This window comes from Anoplolepis gracilipes, chromosome 6, assembly GCF_047496725.1.
Source record: "Anoplolepis gracilipes chromosome 6, ASM4749672v1, whole genome shotgun sequence".
Classification (NCBI taxonomy): Eukaryota; Metazoa; Arthropoda; class Insecta; order Hymenoptera; family Formicidae; genus Anoplolepis; species Anoplolepis gracilipes.
Window position 1 is genome coordinate 14456409 of NC_132975.1, and position 19515 is coordinate 14475923.

Sequence of the window (19515 nt, forward strand, 5' to 3'; positions counted from 1 at the left end):
GTCTACGCGATCGATATCCCTTTCGTGCGTCTATAAATCTCTGCGACTAACGGTTGTGAAGAATGACTCGAGACGCGAGACTTTTTCGAGAAATCTTGCTTTCAGCATGTAATTGATTATTTCAGAGTGCAACTTCTAAGTCAAAGTTTTGATTACAGTTAATTTCTTTCTGGTATAAAAAGAAGCCCAATTAGATGAATTTTGATGACGTTATCAGTTCATTTTATATTCAAAAAAAGATAAGATAAGAAGAGGGATGGGCCAATAAAATATCTTATCGATTCGCTAATGATCTCTGTCCAATCATAAAAAAAACTGGAATGCAAATCTCGATGAGTAAATATTTATATTGAAACGTTTGTTGTTGCTGCGATCGTTCGAAGAAATTATTACAGAAGGAATTATATAATATATATTAATATAGTAAATGTTTACATACAAATATTTGCAAACTGACTCTTATTGATTCTTTTCTTATTATCGAAATTTTAGAATCTCAACTTTATTTATCATTAATAAAGAGAGATTAATTATTAGTATAAATTGATAAAGATATATTATTCGGTATAATATGTACACAAAAATAAACTATATCACTAATAGTGTGAAAAATACACTTATAACTTATATCAAGATTTCAAAGTTAATACATATTAAAAGTTAATGCGTATTTTCAAATTCAAATATCGTAAATATAAATTGTGTAATTAAGAAGATAAAAGTAAATTTTATAACTCGACAAAAAAAAAAGAAAGAGAAAGATGTCGTGATATTTTTTAAAGTTTTACATAATCATTGCATGCAGAAAAGACTGGGCTTAATTTTTGCTGTACGTCGTGAAACCTAAATGCGTATCACGCGGCCCTTTAATAAAAAAGTAATCCCATTTCGATGAACAGCCTCTGGCGTTGTTGTCGGCGCCCGTGATAACATTTCCTCGAGGTAAGAGCGCTTCAATTTAACTTAAACCTCCTAAGAATATACCTAACCCATCTTCCTGTAGAGTGTCGCAATGTTCGCGAAGAAAATATCACGCAGAACAAGCCGGTTACAAGTGGCAAACAGTAAATATACATAAAGTCTATGTTTTTTTTTGGCTGCTTTTTAAAACAGATTTTTTTTATGAAAGAGAATTTGATAAATAAAAGATATCGGTTTGGAATTAAACTGCGAATGAAAAATTTGAGATGATACGACGATGAAATACGACGCTCCAAATTATAAATAAATGTAAATTCAATTATAACATAATGCAATAAATATCGATTATAGATTTTTTCGTTAAATAAAACAGGCAAGATAACTTCGGAAATTTTACAGAGAGAATTATTGTAAATTATTCTCTTGTCTCTGTACCATCGCCAAAAATGAAGTTCCATTTTATGAAAGATTCTTATTCGCGATAGGTACATAAATTTTACAGCTAAACTACTTTTGAAGTTATATGGTTTCATTATCAGTCAGCTAAAAAAAATCCTCGTTTATTTTTTCATTATATATATATATATATATATATATATATATATCTGTCTTTCGATTTATAAAGTACCTACTTCTTTGGCGTGGTTGCAAATCTCTCGGCTAACTTTGTGGAATAAGTCGTATAATTTTTTTTTTCTTAAACTTGGCAAATTTTGTATATAATTTGTGCTGTGGAGAATCCATAATTTTTCACGTAAATTGTCGGCTTAATATGTACATCCTTTTAAATATTCAATGAAATTAAACTGTTGAAAACTGTTTTTAAAAAATGTGCCTTACGGAGAAGAAGAGAGATACCGTTTTTTTAAGAAGGTTTCTAGAGAAGAGGGAAAAACAGGGTTTGTCGGCTCCTGGATACCGGAACGATCGAGTTTACTCTCGTTTCATCTGGGATCTCCTTTAAGCAAGAGTCTCGGTAAACGGTGACTCGATTAAATGCGATTGTTCTTCGAGTCCTCTAGAAAATGACCACACAGGAACTCGATCAATCCATTTTCCCGCGACTGTTTTTAGACTGCTTTATTCATTCGTGGCGAATCGTCGGATTTTTCATCGCCATTTGTTATTTTTACATAATATTATACTCTTTTGTCGTTGTTATTATAATATTTTATACATCGCGATCTTAATTTTTTCTAAAAAAAATCTTTAACTTTTCTTAATATATGAAAAAAAAAAAAAAGATAGATAATTATTAATTGTGTAAGCAATTTAATTATTCAATATTATTTTGCAGAATGTTATATAATTAATATCACAAATATGTTAATGTTAATTAATATTATCATTTCATTTATAATTATTTTTAAAATTTATATATAAAAGACACAGTAAGAATCTTTTATTGTTATATTTTGTACAAAATTTATATTCAAATTATAATACTGTTTTATATTCGTAAAATACGGTAAACCTTAATATTACGCAAGATCTAGAAATTTTGCGCGGCTGTAATTCGCGTATTTAACTTAATATCGTATTAAATATCGTCAAACATTGAATGCTATTGCTAAACATGCTCGTGTGGATTCTCCGCTCGTCACTGTAATGCGACCCTGCTAGCATCGGTCGGAGTCGGTTGGGGAAGGTGTTCTTTTTGGCACGTAATACAGGACCGTGAATTACTACGGATTTCAAGGGAGGGTTCGCTCTTGTGTGTCCCTTCTCTCTCTCTCTCTCTCTCTCTCTCTCTCTCTCTCTCTCTCTCTCTCTCTCTCTCTCTCTTGTATCTCCCTCTCTGGTCTCCTTCTCTTCTTTTCCTCTTCCATTCTGGCTCTTGGACAGAGCAGAGTCGACAAGGGCGACCTGTCTTCGGATAACGCAAAGGATATCCGACACCTTCTTAAAATGCAAAACATTCCGTCTGAGGGTGAGAGAAGGGACGGGACCTATCTAGGTTGTCTGTAATGCTTGGGATCCTTATTGCACAGACAAGCACAGGCTTTGCTATACGAAAACTTCCGACCGGCGTCGGGCATTGAAGGCGCGCCCCCTTCATTCCTTCTTTTTTTCTTTTTTAAATTGTCTTTTGCGCGCGCGAACGTCGAATTCGATCGATAAAAGTCGAGTACTTTGACACTTTGTCGCGTGGCATCGACATGCATTTTCGAATAATTAATCGTAAGACAGATATTATGTGATTTTTAACGATAAGGTTTATGAGTTTTTTGTAATGTCATCACACATTTTTTTTCTATGTTTGTATTTTTCAAACAGAGTTTAGAATTAATTGGAATTTAACAAGAATGCCACGCTTTTCTGGGAGATATAATAGAGATCTAAATACTTTCAATCTTCATTTACTTTGAAAGCAAGAGGAAGAGAGAGAGAATGAGAAATGTTTACTTTAAATTGTATTTTAATTAGTGAGATAGATACCAAAGTAAACATGTAGTTATACCTGTGCAGTTATTGTATTATACGTACCAAAGAACAATAATATTATACCGCGCGGATGCGCCATTAAAAAGAATTAAAAAAAAAATTATAATTTTTACAAACTTTAGTTTGATTAATTTGCTCACTCGTTTGCGCAGCTTGAACGAAAAAATTTTTAATTTTAAGATAATAAATGTTTTACCGAACAAAGTGATTCGCGATGAACGATGAAAGGTTTAAACATTAGCACGGACCACTGAGAAATGTAAACGACGTCGAGTTAGATTGCGGAGAACAATGTGTGGAACGGACCGCAAGGTAGATGAAAGCTAATTCAGGTGGAAGTTAAACAGAGTTAAAGGTACATCTTTTACGTAGGATAAAATAGGATAGAGCTAGGTCGAGACGGGCTTAGGTTACGAGAGTTCGGCCTTACATTCATCACGCAGGCCTTCAAGCCTCTCTCTCGGATCGCGGTATGCCCTTTAATAAAGAATGCCCGGACACGTTCTGGCTTATTCAGACGGTATGCATGAAATTTTGCCTCCATGTTTCCAGTCGAACCGCCATGTGCTGTTTTCCCGTCAAATTATCCGCGTGCGCCGCGTGAGTAGAGAAAAGAAAACGAAGATATATATATGTATATATATATATAAATGCGAGCGTTGAACTATTATGAAAACTTTTCTCTAATTTGCGAAAATGAATGGGAAATATGTATAAAAGAGAGAAGTGAATACATTATACTTTTTAAAAGTGCTTTCATTTATTTCTTTTTTGCTATGTAACGTGCTTCACGAATATAACTAATTTTGATCATTCATGCTTAAAGAGAGAGAGAGAGAGAGAGAGAGAAAGAAAGAAAAAAAAAAAGATTTAATTTTCAACAATGAAAATGCAAAAATGCAAAAGATTGTGCGATAAAAATCTATCCTATATTTTTCATGTGGAAATATCTGGTTTTTTGAATCAATATGCTTTCGTACTGGCAATTATCCATTCAAACAAATATTATGGATGGTACTTGAAATTGAAATGCAATTAAACACGGCTAAAATGATAAAACGATTAAACACATCGCTATATCGTCTTCCGTCGATCGAGTCAGTTTTCAAGTTCTTTTTTTTTTTCAGGCCAACATTTTAAGGAATTTCAAACTCTTTCGAGATATCGCTAAAGACTCGAGAAGTATGCAATTCTGGCTGCAACAAACTTTGCTGAAAAACTTAAGAACCACGTTGCGCGGGCTATATACATACATATATGCTAATATGGAAAACACGTTGAAGATATTTGTGAAATTGTGCGGGATCGCAGGATTATTTGTGCTCGATCAGATTATCTGGCCGAACGCAATGCGCATAACGTTTAACGAGGGGGAAGCTAGGCCGCGATAAGCAAGCACCTGTTTCACAAGCGCGATAAAAACATTATCGTTGACCTTGCCCTTCCTTAATGCTTCCGCATCGTCAATCTCGAGACTCTCGTGACCCCGTTCTATATCGGGCGAAACAACAGTGGTTTCCTTAGGGTGTAACCGTCTGTAATCGTTTCTTGTCTCTAACCATTTGTCTTGATTTTCGAGACATTTTTTTTATTATTACACATTAGAGATATATATTTATGATTTATCTTGATTTTATGACATATAGAAAATAATAATTTGAAAATTTTTCGATAATTCCAAAAATGATGAATGTCAGTCAAGATGAACAAAGACTCGATTTTTTTAAACAATGATACAAATTATATCGTACATTTGATGTCTTGATTACATTCAATTGGATTAATTAAAAGCGTTCTATATAACATCGTCAAGCTTGTACACAGTGTATAATCGCGATTTAAATTTAGATAAAGTATTACAATTTTGTATAATATAACGATAATAAGTTAAAAAAAGCACATTTGTAAATGTTATTACGTTTTTTTTTTTTTTTTTTTTTTTTTATGAAGTATCATTTAACGTAGTCTATTAAACACTTTCAACTTGAAGTAATTCGATCGGCTAGGTTTGCTCAAAAGTTTTGAAGTGGTTCATCTCTCTGAAAAGTACTCTAATTCCGATATTGACTTTTGGATTCGTCTATCATTGGATAATATAAAAAATTCTTTATTTCGTCAAAAAAAATATTGGTTAGCTATTTTTTTCTACTTGTCATTTAGTAACAAATTTTATTTCGAGAGAATTTTTATTTCTAATAAAGTGTCGAATGAGATGTTTACTCTCTCTGAATTAATAATTGTTGCTAGGCATCGCAGATAGCTTGTCTCTCACGTCAAACATTTCGATTATTAAAAGTTAAAAAATAACTGTAATCATTAGACTGGAGAAAGTTAGAAAGATGGCGGGAGACAAAAAAAAAAAAAAAAAAAAATTTAGCATGGAAGAAATCGTATTCGCGCAGAGATAACTTTGTCAAAACTTGATTTGTCCGAGAAAAAATTCTTCGACCTAGTTTTTAAATTATTTAACGCTACATTAGCCCCTTTCGGCGACCCTTAAGAGATCGTTTAACCAACCTAACCAGCGTCCGGCAGTCAGCGGGATTAGATTTACGGTTGCATAGGGTCAACTGCATTAACCGGTACCAACGAGGCCTGCGAGGAAAAAGGAAGGAGAGAAACGTACACACAGAAAGAGAGAGAGAGAGAGAGTGCGAGTGCGTCGAAAGCGCTATCAGCCGAAACACATTTTCCACGTGCGACTGCCCGCCATTTTTCACGGTTCGTTTCACACGAAATCGATTTATCACGGCGAGCGCGCGGCCCTGTACCGTCGGTTTTCATACCGGCGGTTTTGTAACGTTTTCTACTTTATTGGTCCTGCCTTTAATCCGTCTGATGGCCTTCCTTCCAGATTGCGGAATTATTCAGGTGTGATTTCACATCGCACCGTGTTATCGCTTAAGAAATCGTTATTAACAAGTATACGTGAAATTCAAATGTGCGATATCAATATTTCGACAAGAGGGGGAAAAAAACCAGCTCCGATAGAAGGTAGAAAATCGTCTCGTAACAGCTCGATCGTGTAAAGATTATTATCTCAATTCTCTCTCTCTCTCTCTCTCTCACGATTCAGGGATCAGATAAAGTCAAATGTACAAGGAGTGTTTACCCCCGAGTATTCGGGCTATGTACCTGAACACGCAATGAGCTGTGATCCCTGTTTTAGAGAGCGAGAATTCAGTAAGCTCTAATACACGAGCTTAGGGTTGGAAATTAACCGTCCCGTGGAACACTCTGGAAGGTAGCTAGCAGTTCGATTTACGGTAATTCGACTGGTATTCGGCACCGGTGTCCCGGGCTCTCTCAGATGTCAAACGGTCGCCTGAATGAGGATCGAAAACGTGGCGGTGGCAGCGGCGAAGACGAGGACGAGGACGAGGACGAGGACGAGGCGCACAGGGTGAAAGGTCGGCGGCGAAGGGTGAGAGAAGAAGGGAGCAACGGGTTCTCCGATTCAGAGGCCGGAGTGTCTCTGCCTTTAACGAAGAGAAGCCGCAGGAAGGGCTCGCATAGCTCCGGACTAGCTCTCGCTCTAGCTTACTGTTCCACTTAACATCGACGCGACGCCGGCGCCGGCGCCGGCGCCGGCGCGGCGGTGTTAATTACAGGCGAAAAGTAGTATCGCTTTGTGCGACGTATCTTTCGAAATGTCTTGCACCTCTAGTTAAATTATGTCGACCTACACGTTAATTTCATTCGCGAAGCGGATAAAGTTAAGTAAAGCGTATCGTACGACATTACGATGTTCTACATCATTTTCACATTTACTATTATAAAGTGTAAAGGTCTCATAAGGTACGCGATAAAATTATTGAGATTTATATTTTTTAATAAAAGAATATGCGACGAAATTATACTATATATAAATAATGTCAATTTTGACGTCCATTCTGTCATTTATTATTTTTAACCTTTTTTTTTTTACATCATTTCATTATTTTGCTACTTGAAAGATAGTAATTTTGTAAAACTAGAGTTAATTTCTCTGTATTGCGTGCATACAAAACTTTTAGAGGAAGGTTGTACCTCAAGACTGCTAGCATGATTACGTGAATTGCTGAAATATCACTATATATGCATATCTGTTTTAAGCATATGCAAGAGCGCCGCTGCGATTTTCATCGCGGAAACCAAGGCTTTCGCAAACTTACTTAACAGTATCATGAAACTTGGCTGGTACAAACTATCTCCGTAACGACAACTGGCAGCAACATTACGCCACCAGTTACTATCCCGCGTATACTCTATCTGTCCATATCAATCATTTACAAGCGGAGAATAAATATTGATCAAATTGATAATATTTCGCCGATAATATATATTATAAAGATTTAATATTATAATAGCAAATATAAACCATTCTTCTTTTTACATTATCTTTAAATATTATATAAGAGAAATATCATTTATAGCAAAATATTTTCCCCAAGCATTTCACGCATTTGACTTCTACATCTCTTACGACAGGATTTTATTTCGGCATCTGATTTATTTCTCAAACAATTTTTTTTTAAATTATCTTATATATAATTGTATATAATATTTTTATATTTATACTCTCTCTCTCTCTCTCTCTCTCTCTCACTCTAAAATTATATATATTTTTTTAAATATTATCTTTATATAGATTAACATAATAAAATAATCGTTACTAAAAAGAGAATGCTGCATGATTTCTCTTTCAAAAACCATTAAAAATATTTTCATTAAAACCAACTTCTGTAATCTCCTTCCTTTCTTCTTTCAATTTCGTTTAAATTTGGCGAGCGCGTGGCTTCGAGATGAGCGAGGATCAAAGGACACTTTATACACTGGTACCGGTTTTGGTTAGCAAACGGAAAGGTACTCGTCTACATTTCTATGAGATACTTGCGATGAAATAACAGTGAGAATTGTCGTAGGAAGTATTATTAATTAAGGAGGAACCTTTTCGTCAATAAGAGGCACAAAAGTGAAAAAAGCGAGAAAGATAAAAATGAACTTAATTAAGGTAATATCTAAGAAAGGGCAAAATTTGTCAGGTACAGAAAAGAAAATAAAAATGTATAAGTATGTTAAATTGCAAGATGAAAAAAGAAAATAAAAGCAAACTCGTTATTAATCAAAGTAATGTTTCGAAGTATCTCGATTTGATCTAAATGAATTTGACCTATTTGAAAGTGTAATAATATAAATATTTATGTGTGTGTATATATGTATATATCACACGGATAATAAATATATTTCAGTACCATATTTATTAGATGTGAATCTTGTGATGGTATTCTGACACGTGTAACGATAAGCTAGACGAATGTACGTGAGTAAAAGCAAGAAATTGCATGCTGGGAATACGAGTCTCATAAGCGATAACAGAATGTGACAAAAAAGTGATAGAATAAATGACAAAGGCTATGGGGAAAAAGTAAGCAGTAAAAATGATCAAATCGCGGCTAAAGTTAAAATACTAATCTAAATCTAAAGTTAAAAATATCAAAAGAAAAATACAAAAAATGAGCAAATCATTTTACTAGAAAATCGGAAAATTGTTAACAGAAAAGTTATTTATTGTTAGAAATGATGTTAGGAGGCGAACGGCAAATAAAAATTAGTAGGTAAAAAATAAGACAAATAGAAAGAAAGAAATCTGGAAAAATAAAAAAAAAAGAATAAGAAATTTATTAAACAAAGTAGATTATCTTTCGTATATTTTATCGCTTTTCAAGTCAAAGAATAAATAAATGTATCTTTGATATTTTGAGAATAAAATTATGCAGCACATTTCATGACGGATATGAATTTATTAAGTCGGTAGAGATCTACAGGTAGGATCTACTCTTTTAAAGGACTTGTCGCGACATTCAAAATAAAAAAAGGAGTTTTATATAATCACTTACAAATGTATGCGACTTGGTTGAATAATTTAGCATGTCTTATTCTGAGAATAATGGACCATTAGAGGAACTTCAGGTGTGTGGAATCGATAAAAATATAACTAAATTATAAAAATCTCAGGTCTAATTTAAGTTGCGTAAAGAAAACAATTAATAGTTTTGACGTCTATTTTGTGATATTTGAGCAAATTAGCTACTTCCTGTCTCCGTTTTTAATTATTATCATTTATCCTAATTTATGCTTATCAAATTATCTATTATATGCGGATACAATATATAGAAATAGATACAAAAAGCAAAAAGTCAATAAAACTTCACATATATACAATCAGTGTCACTTTACTTTATTTTCAAAGTTTGGAAAAAAAGAATTTTCTTAATAATTTAGCTATCACAATCTAAGAGAGGGAAAGAGAGAGAGAGAGAGAGAGAGAGAGAGAGAAAGACACGAAATAAGTTTTAGACAATGAATTATTTCAAACTGCTAACTTTATCAATTCTTTATATGACACAAAGGTCACATGCCATTTTGGTGATTTGATGACCATACGATGGGGTCATCGTGACAGAAAGCAAGACGATAGAACAACTTATTTCCCTTCTTATTTCTGGATTACTATATATTTTTCAACAGGGAGCGCTCCAACGTAATAAATAGCACCGTTTGCCCGGAGCTTGGAGCTACTTAAGGCACTGTTTCTCACTGTCATAGGTAATGTAACAGATTAATGTCCCATTTTTCGAGCCTCGGTATCTCTGCCCATGCCGCATACTAATGCGCGCAGCAAGGATACGCAAGGCGAAAACCATCCCGGTGGCGTCTCTGTTATTTTAAGTATGATTAACGTAAAGTCAGCTCGCGATAAAAATCCCCGCCGCGTTCTGTCCGCATTTAAAATGAGGATTGTCGTGCCAGACAGAAAGAGAGCGAGATGGGGGGCAGGGGAGGGGGAGAGGGGAGAGAGAGAGAGAGAGAGAGAGAGAAGGAAAGAATAAGTTCGAGCGCGGACGATAAGTGAAGTAAAATGGATGCATAAAACGTGAACACTTTATGGCTTGTTTATGGCAATCACCGTTGGCTTTCTAGCAAATTGCGCGCTAAGTAAAACCGTGCACGCGGAGCCCCAAAGTTTTTCGTTTGCGTCGAGGCGAGGCGAGGCGAGGCGACGCGACGCAACGCGAGGAACTTGGCAGAGTCGCACGGGTTTACCAGCTTTAATTTACCCCTTTGCCGATTTACCTCGTCTCGCATTTTACCGATAAGGTTCCTCGATTAACTGGAAAAGTACGTTAACCGCGCGCTCGGGGTCGGGAAGCTGTCAGTTAACCGATAATTAAACGGCTAAAGTAAAATCTCGAAGTTTGTCTTTCGGCCACTTAGTTTTTTAATTTTACACTGAGCGCCTAAAAAAAAGGCCGGGGAATTCTCTACGCGAGAATTACAAAATGCAAAGAATAACCTGTGTTTTATAACATGGAACGCGATTATTTATTAACCTTGCGACTTTAATATTGACGCAGCTAGACGACGCTTGTCGAAAATGTCGATACTTGGGGGAGTGCACTGGAAGGATATTGGAAGTACATCGCAAGCAATTTTTTTCCTTAAAAACGAATCGAAAATTGATTAACTGGTCGATAAATAATAAAAAAAATCAAATTAACCACTGCACTCGTGAAACCTCTAATTATCGAGTAAGCGATCATGTTTGATTACAGTATAAGTCGTATCGTGCATAATCTCGGTGATGAAACGTATACATCTCGCCTGCAATTCTAGGAAAATTCGTGTGCAAGCCGCGTGTTGGTTTACATATATGCGCGCAAACTTTCATTCAGGAAATTGAGAGATAGATATCTGTGTCGACGGCGACCATTGTGCCCGCGCCGATGGGATTCGGGCCTTAAAACGCCCCGCGAATTAAACAGTCTGATCCTTCGACTCGTGCAGTAGATAAATCCTTGTCTTCCATCATGCACGCTCGTTATCGTGCCAATCGATCGGATTAGCGCCAAACGTGCTATATATAGACTCTTCCTATTTCACAAAATTGTGATTTTGCCTAAGTAACTATTATATTACATTTTTAAAAGATTATTTACGGTGACCCGGTGATTTTTTATTACATGATTGAAATATGATTCATAAATAAATTGACAAACCTAGTAGATGCATTAATATCATCATTAATAATATTAATATTTTTTATCAATTCACAAATACATAAATTGACAAACGCAGCAAATGCATTAATATCATCATTAATAATATTAATAATATTCTCATCAATTTCTAATCTTTTAGTGCGCGAAAAACTTTTAGCTTTTTTTTTTCTTGCTTATGTATGTCGGTTATCTAAAACGTCCATCTCGATACTTTCGTTGTCTTACATTTACATAAAGGAAAACTGAAGATGTCAATAGGCGTTTTATTCGCACAAGTGCATGCCCTGCATCTTTGTATGATATTTCTTTGCTTTCGACTAGTAGAAAAATATTACAATATAAATAGTATGAAAATTCAATTCAAATATTTATTGTAAATAAAAGTGAAAAAAGCTACTAAAGAATAATAGAAAAATAGATTTAAAATAGATTTATTTTAATTGTATATCTAGAAAGATATCTATTTTCTTTTTCGCTTCCTCTATATCTTCGCTTTTTTTAATTAAACGATAGAAAATATTACTAAATTTCATTATTTTATGCCGCTCTAAATTTTTCCAATATTACCGTTGCTTTCCGATTAAAAATTGGATGAATGATTTAAAAAGTTTGAAAAATCAATATGAAACTATGGGACCTAACCATGACGCGAAGGATCGTCTGCAGAGAATGACGGAACGAGCGAATCGATACGATTATCTGCAGAAATGGAACCGTGTAATACATTTCGGAAATTGCGACGTTGCACATTCCTGTGTGTCGCATCTCGCACGCCACATTCAATTGGTTGATTCGCGCCGATAAATTGTCAATGCTCTCGCCGTCGTATGGCGTATCCGAATCTGTGAAATTCTAAACCCAGGTGGAATGACCTGTTAGTTTGCATTTTATCCAACTTTTTGCGGCCTCAATTTTATTGCGACATTCGATATTAGTCGTTAAATATCTCGACTACATATTGCAACATTATTAATATAGTTGTGAATATCGATAATAATAATAACAACAGAAAGAGAAAAATTGAGAGACAGGTACCTTAGAAAGAATATATGTACATTATAAAATAATAATTAAACATTAGAAAAATTTCATTTCGCGTCTGCAATATTACAATATTTTGCAATATTGTCTCTATATACATATGTATAGGTACAGTAAGATTGGTAATACAAATAATACAGAAAAGTTTGGAAAACGTAGCAAAAAAAAAGTAATTTCTCTCAAGAATAAATAAACAATATAGTATAAATTTTTTACTTTATTTAAAAAAAAAATTGACTTTAAAAATTAATCTTGTAACGTTAATAATGCAAATATTAAAATGTAGAAAAGATATGATATTCTATCGATTGAAAAGGAAAAGTTTATCTTTATATACAACTCTTCACTTTTCCTTTCTCCTCTTTCCATTCTGCTCTTTCTAATAATTTAAATTATTTTAAATCATTATGCTAAATATAACATTATATTTGATATGTATGCATTAATTAATCGCATTAATTAATCGTGAAACTGATTCGACGATATTTGACATATGAGGGGATTGAAAATCAGTTAAGTTTAAAAAGAAATGTTAATGTTTATTAATTTTTTAAATTTCAATTTTCTGAAAAAAAAAACAACGCCTTATATGAACAAATTTAACTCTATACTTTCGACCTATTTTACACGAGGAATGACTTCCTTTTCAGTTGTACTACATTTCTCGATCCATCTTGTATGTAAATTTCAATTATTAATAATGAGTTTTTAAATGCTGTCATAATAAATTTAAATTTGCCATGTAAATTATATTGCGGCGGTAAAAAATAAAAATATATTTTATTGTAATGCTCGCAAAGCTTAGAATGACAAATTTGTATACATATTGTATATATATATATATATATATTTCAGAGCTAAAATCATTTCAATATTGGCGACGTATTGGTGACGTAACTTTATAGTCTGATCATATCCCGCGTATCAGTCTCACGTATGGAATAACTCATAACCGTATCAAATGTAACGCTTGCGCTAAATATGATATACATGACATAATTTTCGTATCATGTCGAGTTGATTAGTTGATGTACGTGCGCCGCACGCCGTTGAAACAAGCCGAAATGCATATCATGGAGCCCGTTATTAGCATATATCGATTTAAAACGCTACACGCATTCTCCTATCTTGTAGCATGAATTTAATTGTTCGAAAGATGTATGGCGAACAGATTAAAACCAATATATCGCGCGTTAAAGTTATTAACTGGGATTAATCGCGATTAATTGCGCAAACGATATCGCATCGATTCACCGAATATAACTTTCGCTCGATCCGACGAAATGAGTTTGCCGATTGATATATAACAAAATGGTAAGTTAATATCTCATATATATATTGGATTGAACTTTGAATTGGTACGACGATAAAATTCAAAATATTTTCCGCTCGCTCTATGAAAAGACTCTAAAATTAATTTTTAATTGACCGTTCTCTATCAGTCATTTTATATTACTTCTCGTAAAATAAAACATTACAAAAACAGGTTTGCTTTTTCTGCAGCACGACTGCGATAAAATAGATTATTATTATATCGTATAAAACAAAAATCAATATCGTCCAGCTGATTACAAATTAAGCAGTGATGTTAATCGCGTTAACATTTGTTCAATATAAATATTTGGGTGAAAAATATATTGTTTATCTTATTTACAGAATATATAGTGAGAGACTGAAAGGTATCGTCAGAAATATCCTTGCTCTTGCGAGTACTTTTAACCTTTCCATTCTACGTACGTATCGGCATTCAGTTTTGTAGCTCCATCGAGAGAACGTAAAGTCGAACCGGCTGGCTTCTCCTGCAGGAGTGTACTTTATGGCACGTGCATTAATTCACCAGCTTGAAAAAGAAAACAGGAAAAGGAGAGGAAGAAAAGGGGGAGGAAAGACCGACACGCCCTTCTCGTCCGTGACGGCAACTCTCTCTTTCTCTTTCTCTTTATTTCCTCTCTCTCTCTCTCTCTCTCTCTCTCTCTCTTGTACGCGCGATCGTTTTTGCGTTCTCGGTGTAATGTCGTAAAACAGATAATCCGAGAGACATTTCGAATGTAAAGGAAAATACGTGTAAACGTTCCCTATGGCATAATAATTATGTTTTTAACAAAATGCCATTTCGATGTAATATCGTCGAACGAGCTTCTTTTAACTGCTTCGTCGATACTACTTTAAAAATGTAACGAATCTCTAACACACGGGTATCAACATGTTGAGAATTTACATAAATGAAGTAACGATATAAATATACTACTTATTGTTACCAACTCGTTTTCCTATTAATCGTCAGAGCGATACGTGAAAGGCAAGCTTTCATTAATAAAGCACAGTTTATTCGGTTTGTTGCCCGAAGGCAATGAGATAGGGGGTTAAATAAAGGCGAGCTATTTAACAGCAGAAATCCCTCAGAGAGTAGAGACGAGATGAAAGAGATAGAAGAGCAATATATTGTATATATATATATACACCGTGTATATCGTGTCGTTTCAGGTAGACGACAGACGAATACGAAATTCTTTCCCTAATGCTACTACCGACTACGATCGACTATACGATCGCGCATTCGTCCATCCGGTTTGTCTATCGTCGAATCACGCGAAGCAGATTCATCTTCGAGAACGCCTGCTTGAAATGGGTGAAAATCTGATATCGCGCAACGTAAAGATTTGCGTTGAAAATGTAAAATGCAGGATGCTTGATCTCAAATTGACGTATAATATAAACGTTGCTAAAAGTTATTCTTTTAATTCAATGTAACATTTATCGTAAACTTTTATCAATTTCTTGTCTCTCTCTCTCTCTCTCTCTCTCTTTCAGTCTTTTGCGTTATATCAAAAATAAATATTTTTTGCCAGAATTAATAGATAATAGATGATAACGGAGACTCTGAGAGAAAAGCGACAGAGTTCTTGCGAAAATATTTGATATCGTTATAAAATTAAAATTTGATTTACCTCGGTATAGGATTAGAGAGTTTACAATACGGATCAGTATGTGAGATATTTAACATACATATTGCTTTTTAAATTACAGATTACTAGAAAATGTCTAGTGGATTTATAATAAGTAGATTATTGTAATTTGACATGCGGCTTGGTAGTTTCTACCGTTTCAGCTATTATTATTGAAAATGTGTGTGCGACGTTATGCATATATATGAATGGGGTACGTACGCTTTTATTTCCGATTTCAACCTCCGTTTGGAAGCGCTTAGGAATTGTTCGGCAGTATTCTTATGCGATTATCGTTTAAATACCGTTTTGCCTAAATAGAGTTTTCGGGCGGTCCCGGATGATCGTGGCCGGGAGCGTAAACGATTATTTCAAAGATTAGTAATTACTTCCCTTTCGTTTTACTCCCGCCAATCTTCCCAAGAACCGTTAGACTTCCTTCGCTTTAGGAAAGCGAAGGCGATGAGCGGCAGTGGCAGCGGCAGCGGCGGCGACGGCGACGGCGACGGCGACGGCTGGCAGGAGGGGAAGAGGAAGAGCAACATCTTGCTCGGATTAGAGATTCGCGGGGAGAAGGAAGAAGCTGCTTGGGAATGAAGACAGTTAAGAGGGTCGGGACTGAAGATGGCGCCGCGCCGGTGCCGTGGAATACGCAAGGGATGAGATCGTAATGACACAGTCAAATTCATACGGACAGAAAGAAAGGAGAGAGAGAGAGAGAGAGAGAGAGAGAGAGAGAGAGGGAGAGAGAAATAGGGAAGAATCTCGGATGAAAAATTACCGATGATAACGGACGTCGGCGCGGTAACTGCGCTAAATGATCGCTCGCGGTTCTTTTGTGCGATTTGTGGCACCTTTACAAGCGGACGCGGCTTGGGCTCCTCTGAAAAGGGATCTGCGAAGCCACCCCCTCCCCCCTTCCCCTCCTCTTCCTCCCCCGCGTCCATGAAAACTGCCATTCGCCATAGCCTGGGGTTTTACGAATTTTACGAATTGTTCCGTGATGCGCGATAATACGCGATAATATGCGATAAGATAATGACCGTATTTGATAGTCGAATAATATGAAAACGAGACAGCGGTGATAGAGCGTAATTACTAGACGTACATCTCACTTTGGAACAAAGTGGTCGCAGATTACGATACATTTTAATGGACGTCAACACAAGCAGAAAAATATATGTAAGTTAATTATATGTAAGTTTTGATATTTTCCCTTTTTTCTTCTCTTCCTCCCCTCGGGACGGTCAACCAGCTTAAATTGGTGACGCGACGTCGGTGCAGCAGTTAGACTATCTTAACCGTTTGCGAAATAGTAACGAGCTAATTGGCGCATATTCTCGGTCAAGCTTGCAGACGTGCAGAGAGTCGCGTTACAGTTGCAAACAGCTTCAAATACGCTGTATAACATTGAGGAGAAATTCATCCGCGGAACCAATAAATTGCTGTCATTTATATTGCGATATCTAAGATACAGAAATCGACATGGAAACACGGAAACAGATACACTTATTCACAACATTTAGAAATTTATAATAAATATTATAATTTAATAATTTATGTATAATGTGTCACGCATACATCAATGTACGAAATATGAAAAAAAAAAAAAAAAAAAAATTGCAAACATTTCAAAATGTTTAACAAAAGTTGCAGAATTTGTAAGAATTACGTAACGTTTCACGTGGCGGCAGTCAAGTTCGATCAGTGTCTCGAGCAAAGCCTTTTTGTTTGTTGAAAAATTTCATCGAAACGCTAATCAAGGTCCGCGTAACGGACCTAGAATATAAATTCGCGCCCCACAACTGTAAATTTTCTCATGTGGTTGCTTCCGTCGCGTAGCGCGTCGTAGCTAGTATTCTTTCCACGCGGCTGCTTATCTGCACGGTGTGCTGAATTATTTCCCTCGTTTGCCGCCGCAGATTATTCTGTCAGTCAGCTGGGACTTAGGGCGAATAGAAGAAGGCGGCCGTGCTGTGTGTGTAGCAGCCGCGTTGAAGGGTGGCGATGGAGGAGGAGGAGGAGGAGGAGGAGAAAGGAGGATGAGGTGCACTGGCTCTCCACATACACATTTTGCCCCCCACACCTCCCGTCTTTCTACCGTGGTATATGATAATTTTACGGTAGCCCGTCTAGCGGAGTCCGTGACAAAAAGACGAGCGTACCCTCGGGCCTCCGGACCGGCAAGCACTTTTCCAGACGACGACATATTCGCTGATTCATTCGCTCAGGGCCAAGCCGCGAAGGTGAAGGATATGAAGGCGGCGAGAGTTACGTGTCCGGACTGTGAACTTATATCGACCGAATTGTATCTCATACGATGAGATGAGAATCGTTGTACGAGATTAACAGATTGAAAAAAAAAAAAAAAAAAAAAACATTACCGAGGATTTTATTCAATTATTAAACGCATATAAAAGGTGAAATCAATCTTATACAACGTGTATCATTTTTAATTTCTAAAATCGTCTTTCTTTTGTAGAAAATAAAAATTTTTAACAATATAATATTGTATATAAAATTTATTTCTGCTTGATATTTTTTAATCTATTCTGAAAATGCTTTTAAATAATTAAGATGACAAAAGTTTTGCCTGTTTCTAAAATTTATTATTATTGTAATTAGTATATACGATAAAATATACATAGAAGATTTTGAAATTTTTTTAGCCCATAATTTAATTACACATTCCAATTTTTTTATTTTAACATGGTTTTTATAATTAATTGTTATAATTGAACAGAGTTTTGAAATTATCGTCGTAAGGAAAAATAATCTTTCGATAAGATAAAAGTGACGGATAAAATAGACTTTAGACTCCTTTGGGATTGTGCTGACAGATAAATGGCCACCGAAGTGTCTTTGATCGTTCTGGAAAAATCACTATCGACCAACGCGTGCGGTGCGCAAAATCGGCGGTGTTAAAAACTGTGAAGAATGATGAAATCGAAAAGTAACTTCTCCACAGTCTAGGCACGTAGTCTCGCAGGGGCGTTCGCTATCTTGGGTCAGAAATAGACGAATGAATCATAAAGATACGCGACATCAGAATTATAGAATTGCGTGGGTTCTTTCAGATTGACGATATGGCATCATCGCGATTGTTTAGCACGATCAACGAAACGATCTATCGATCGGCTTTATTGTCCGAGAAATAAATCATTCGTTTTTTCGCGATACTTTTAACGTGATTGTATACGATATTTTCTCTTCAACTTAATCTTTAAGCACTAGCGCTGAAAAATGATGTAACGCTTTATATGTGAAATTTTTATAAATCAAATCTCAGATGGGATTAGTAGGATAGGGATTAGATACATTAATTATCAATGTGAGAAATTATTAAAAAACATTTTTTATTACATTTTTTAACTGATATTTAATGAAATTATTTAAATATTTGATTACATCTTGCTAGGGGCCATTAACAATGTTACGAAAATATTGCGCCATTGTTCAAAGGAATTAATTGATTAATATCAGTAATCTGATTAATCTATAAATAAATATATTTGCTCCGAGATCATTTTATAACACACTGCGTACTTTTATTCTTATCCAATTTTTTAAAATAAATTGTAATATTAATTATTAATTTCGTAAGGATAAAAATAATTAGCAATGTTTACCTCTGACCATTTCTATCAATACAAAGATTTAAAAGTCTTGTGGTTTAATAAAAAATATCGAAAAGTATTTTAATATCATATTTATTTCCGTATATTATTATCTTAATTAATTTCAAATGATTTTCTTTCTAATCATTTTTATTCGCTTTTAAAACTAGTAAAGAGAAAGTGATGTGGATCTTTTAAACAAACTTACTTCCCAGAATTTAACTATTGTAGAGCTTACGAGAGCTGATATGAAGTTTGTTCGTTTATTCCTCAGAAGCCCGTAATTTGCGCATCTGTTTACTCGTTTATATCCCAAATCATCTGGTATCAAAAGTTTTTAAAGTTTGAAAGTTTCTTCTTGTGCATGTTTTGGGGAATTATCTACTCTAAATAATGTTAATGAAGGATGTATTTTTAAATAATTATTGTACATATTTATAAGTTTGAATAATTATTTTATGTTTTTTACCATGATTTTACTTTCTACTGTTTTTAATCGAATAT

At 34.9% G+C, this 19515-nt stretch overlaps 1 protein-coding gene and 1 long non-coding RNA gene across 4 annotated transcripts in view; one reads left to right on the top strand and one right to left on the bottom strand.

Moving 5' to 3' along the window:
* Nucleotides 1–19515, top strand: part of LOC140666541 (uncharacterized) — a 180828-nt gene that overhangs the window by 54012 nt on the left and 107301 nt on the right. The gene's annotated exons all lie outside the window — the stretch shown is intronic.
* Nucleotides 1–19515, bottom strand: part of LOC140666535 (lachesin) — a 177405-nt gene that overhangs the window by 30784 nt on the left and 127106 nt on the right. The window lies entirely within an intron of this gene.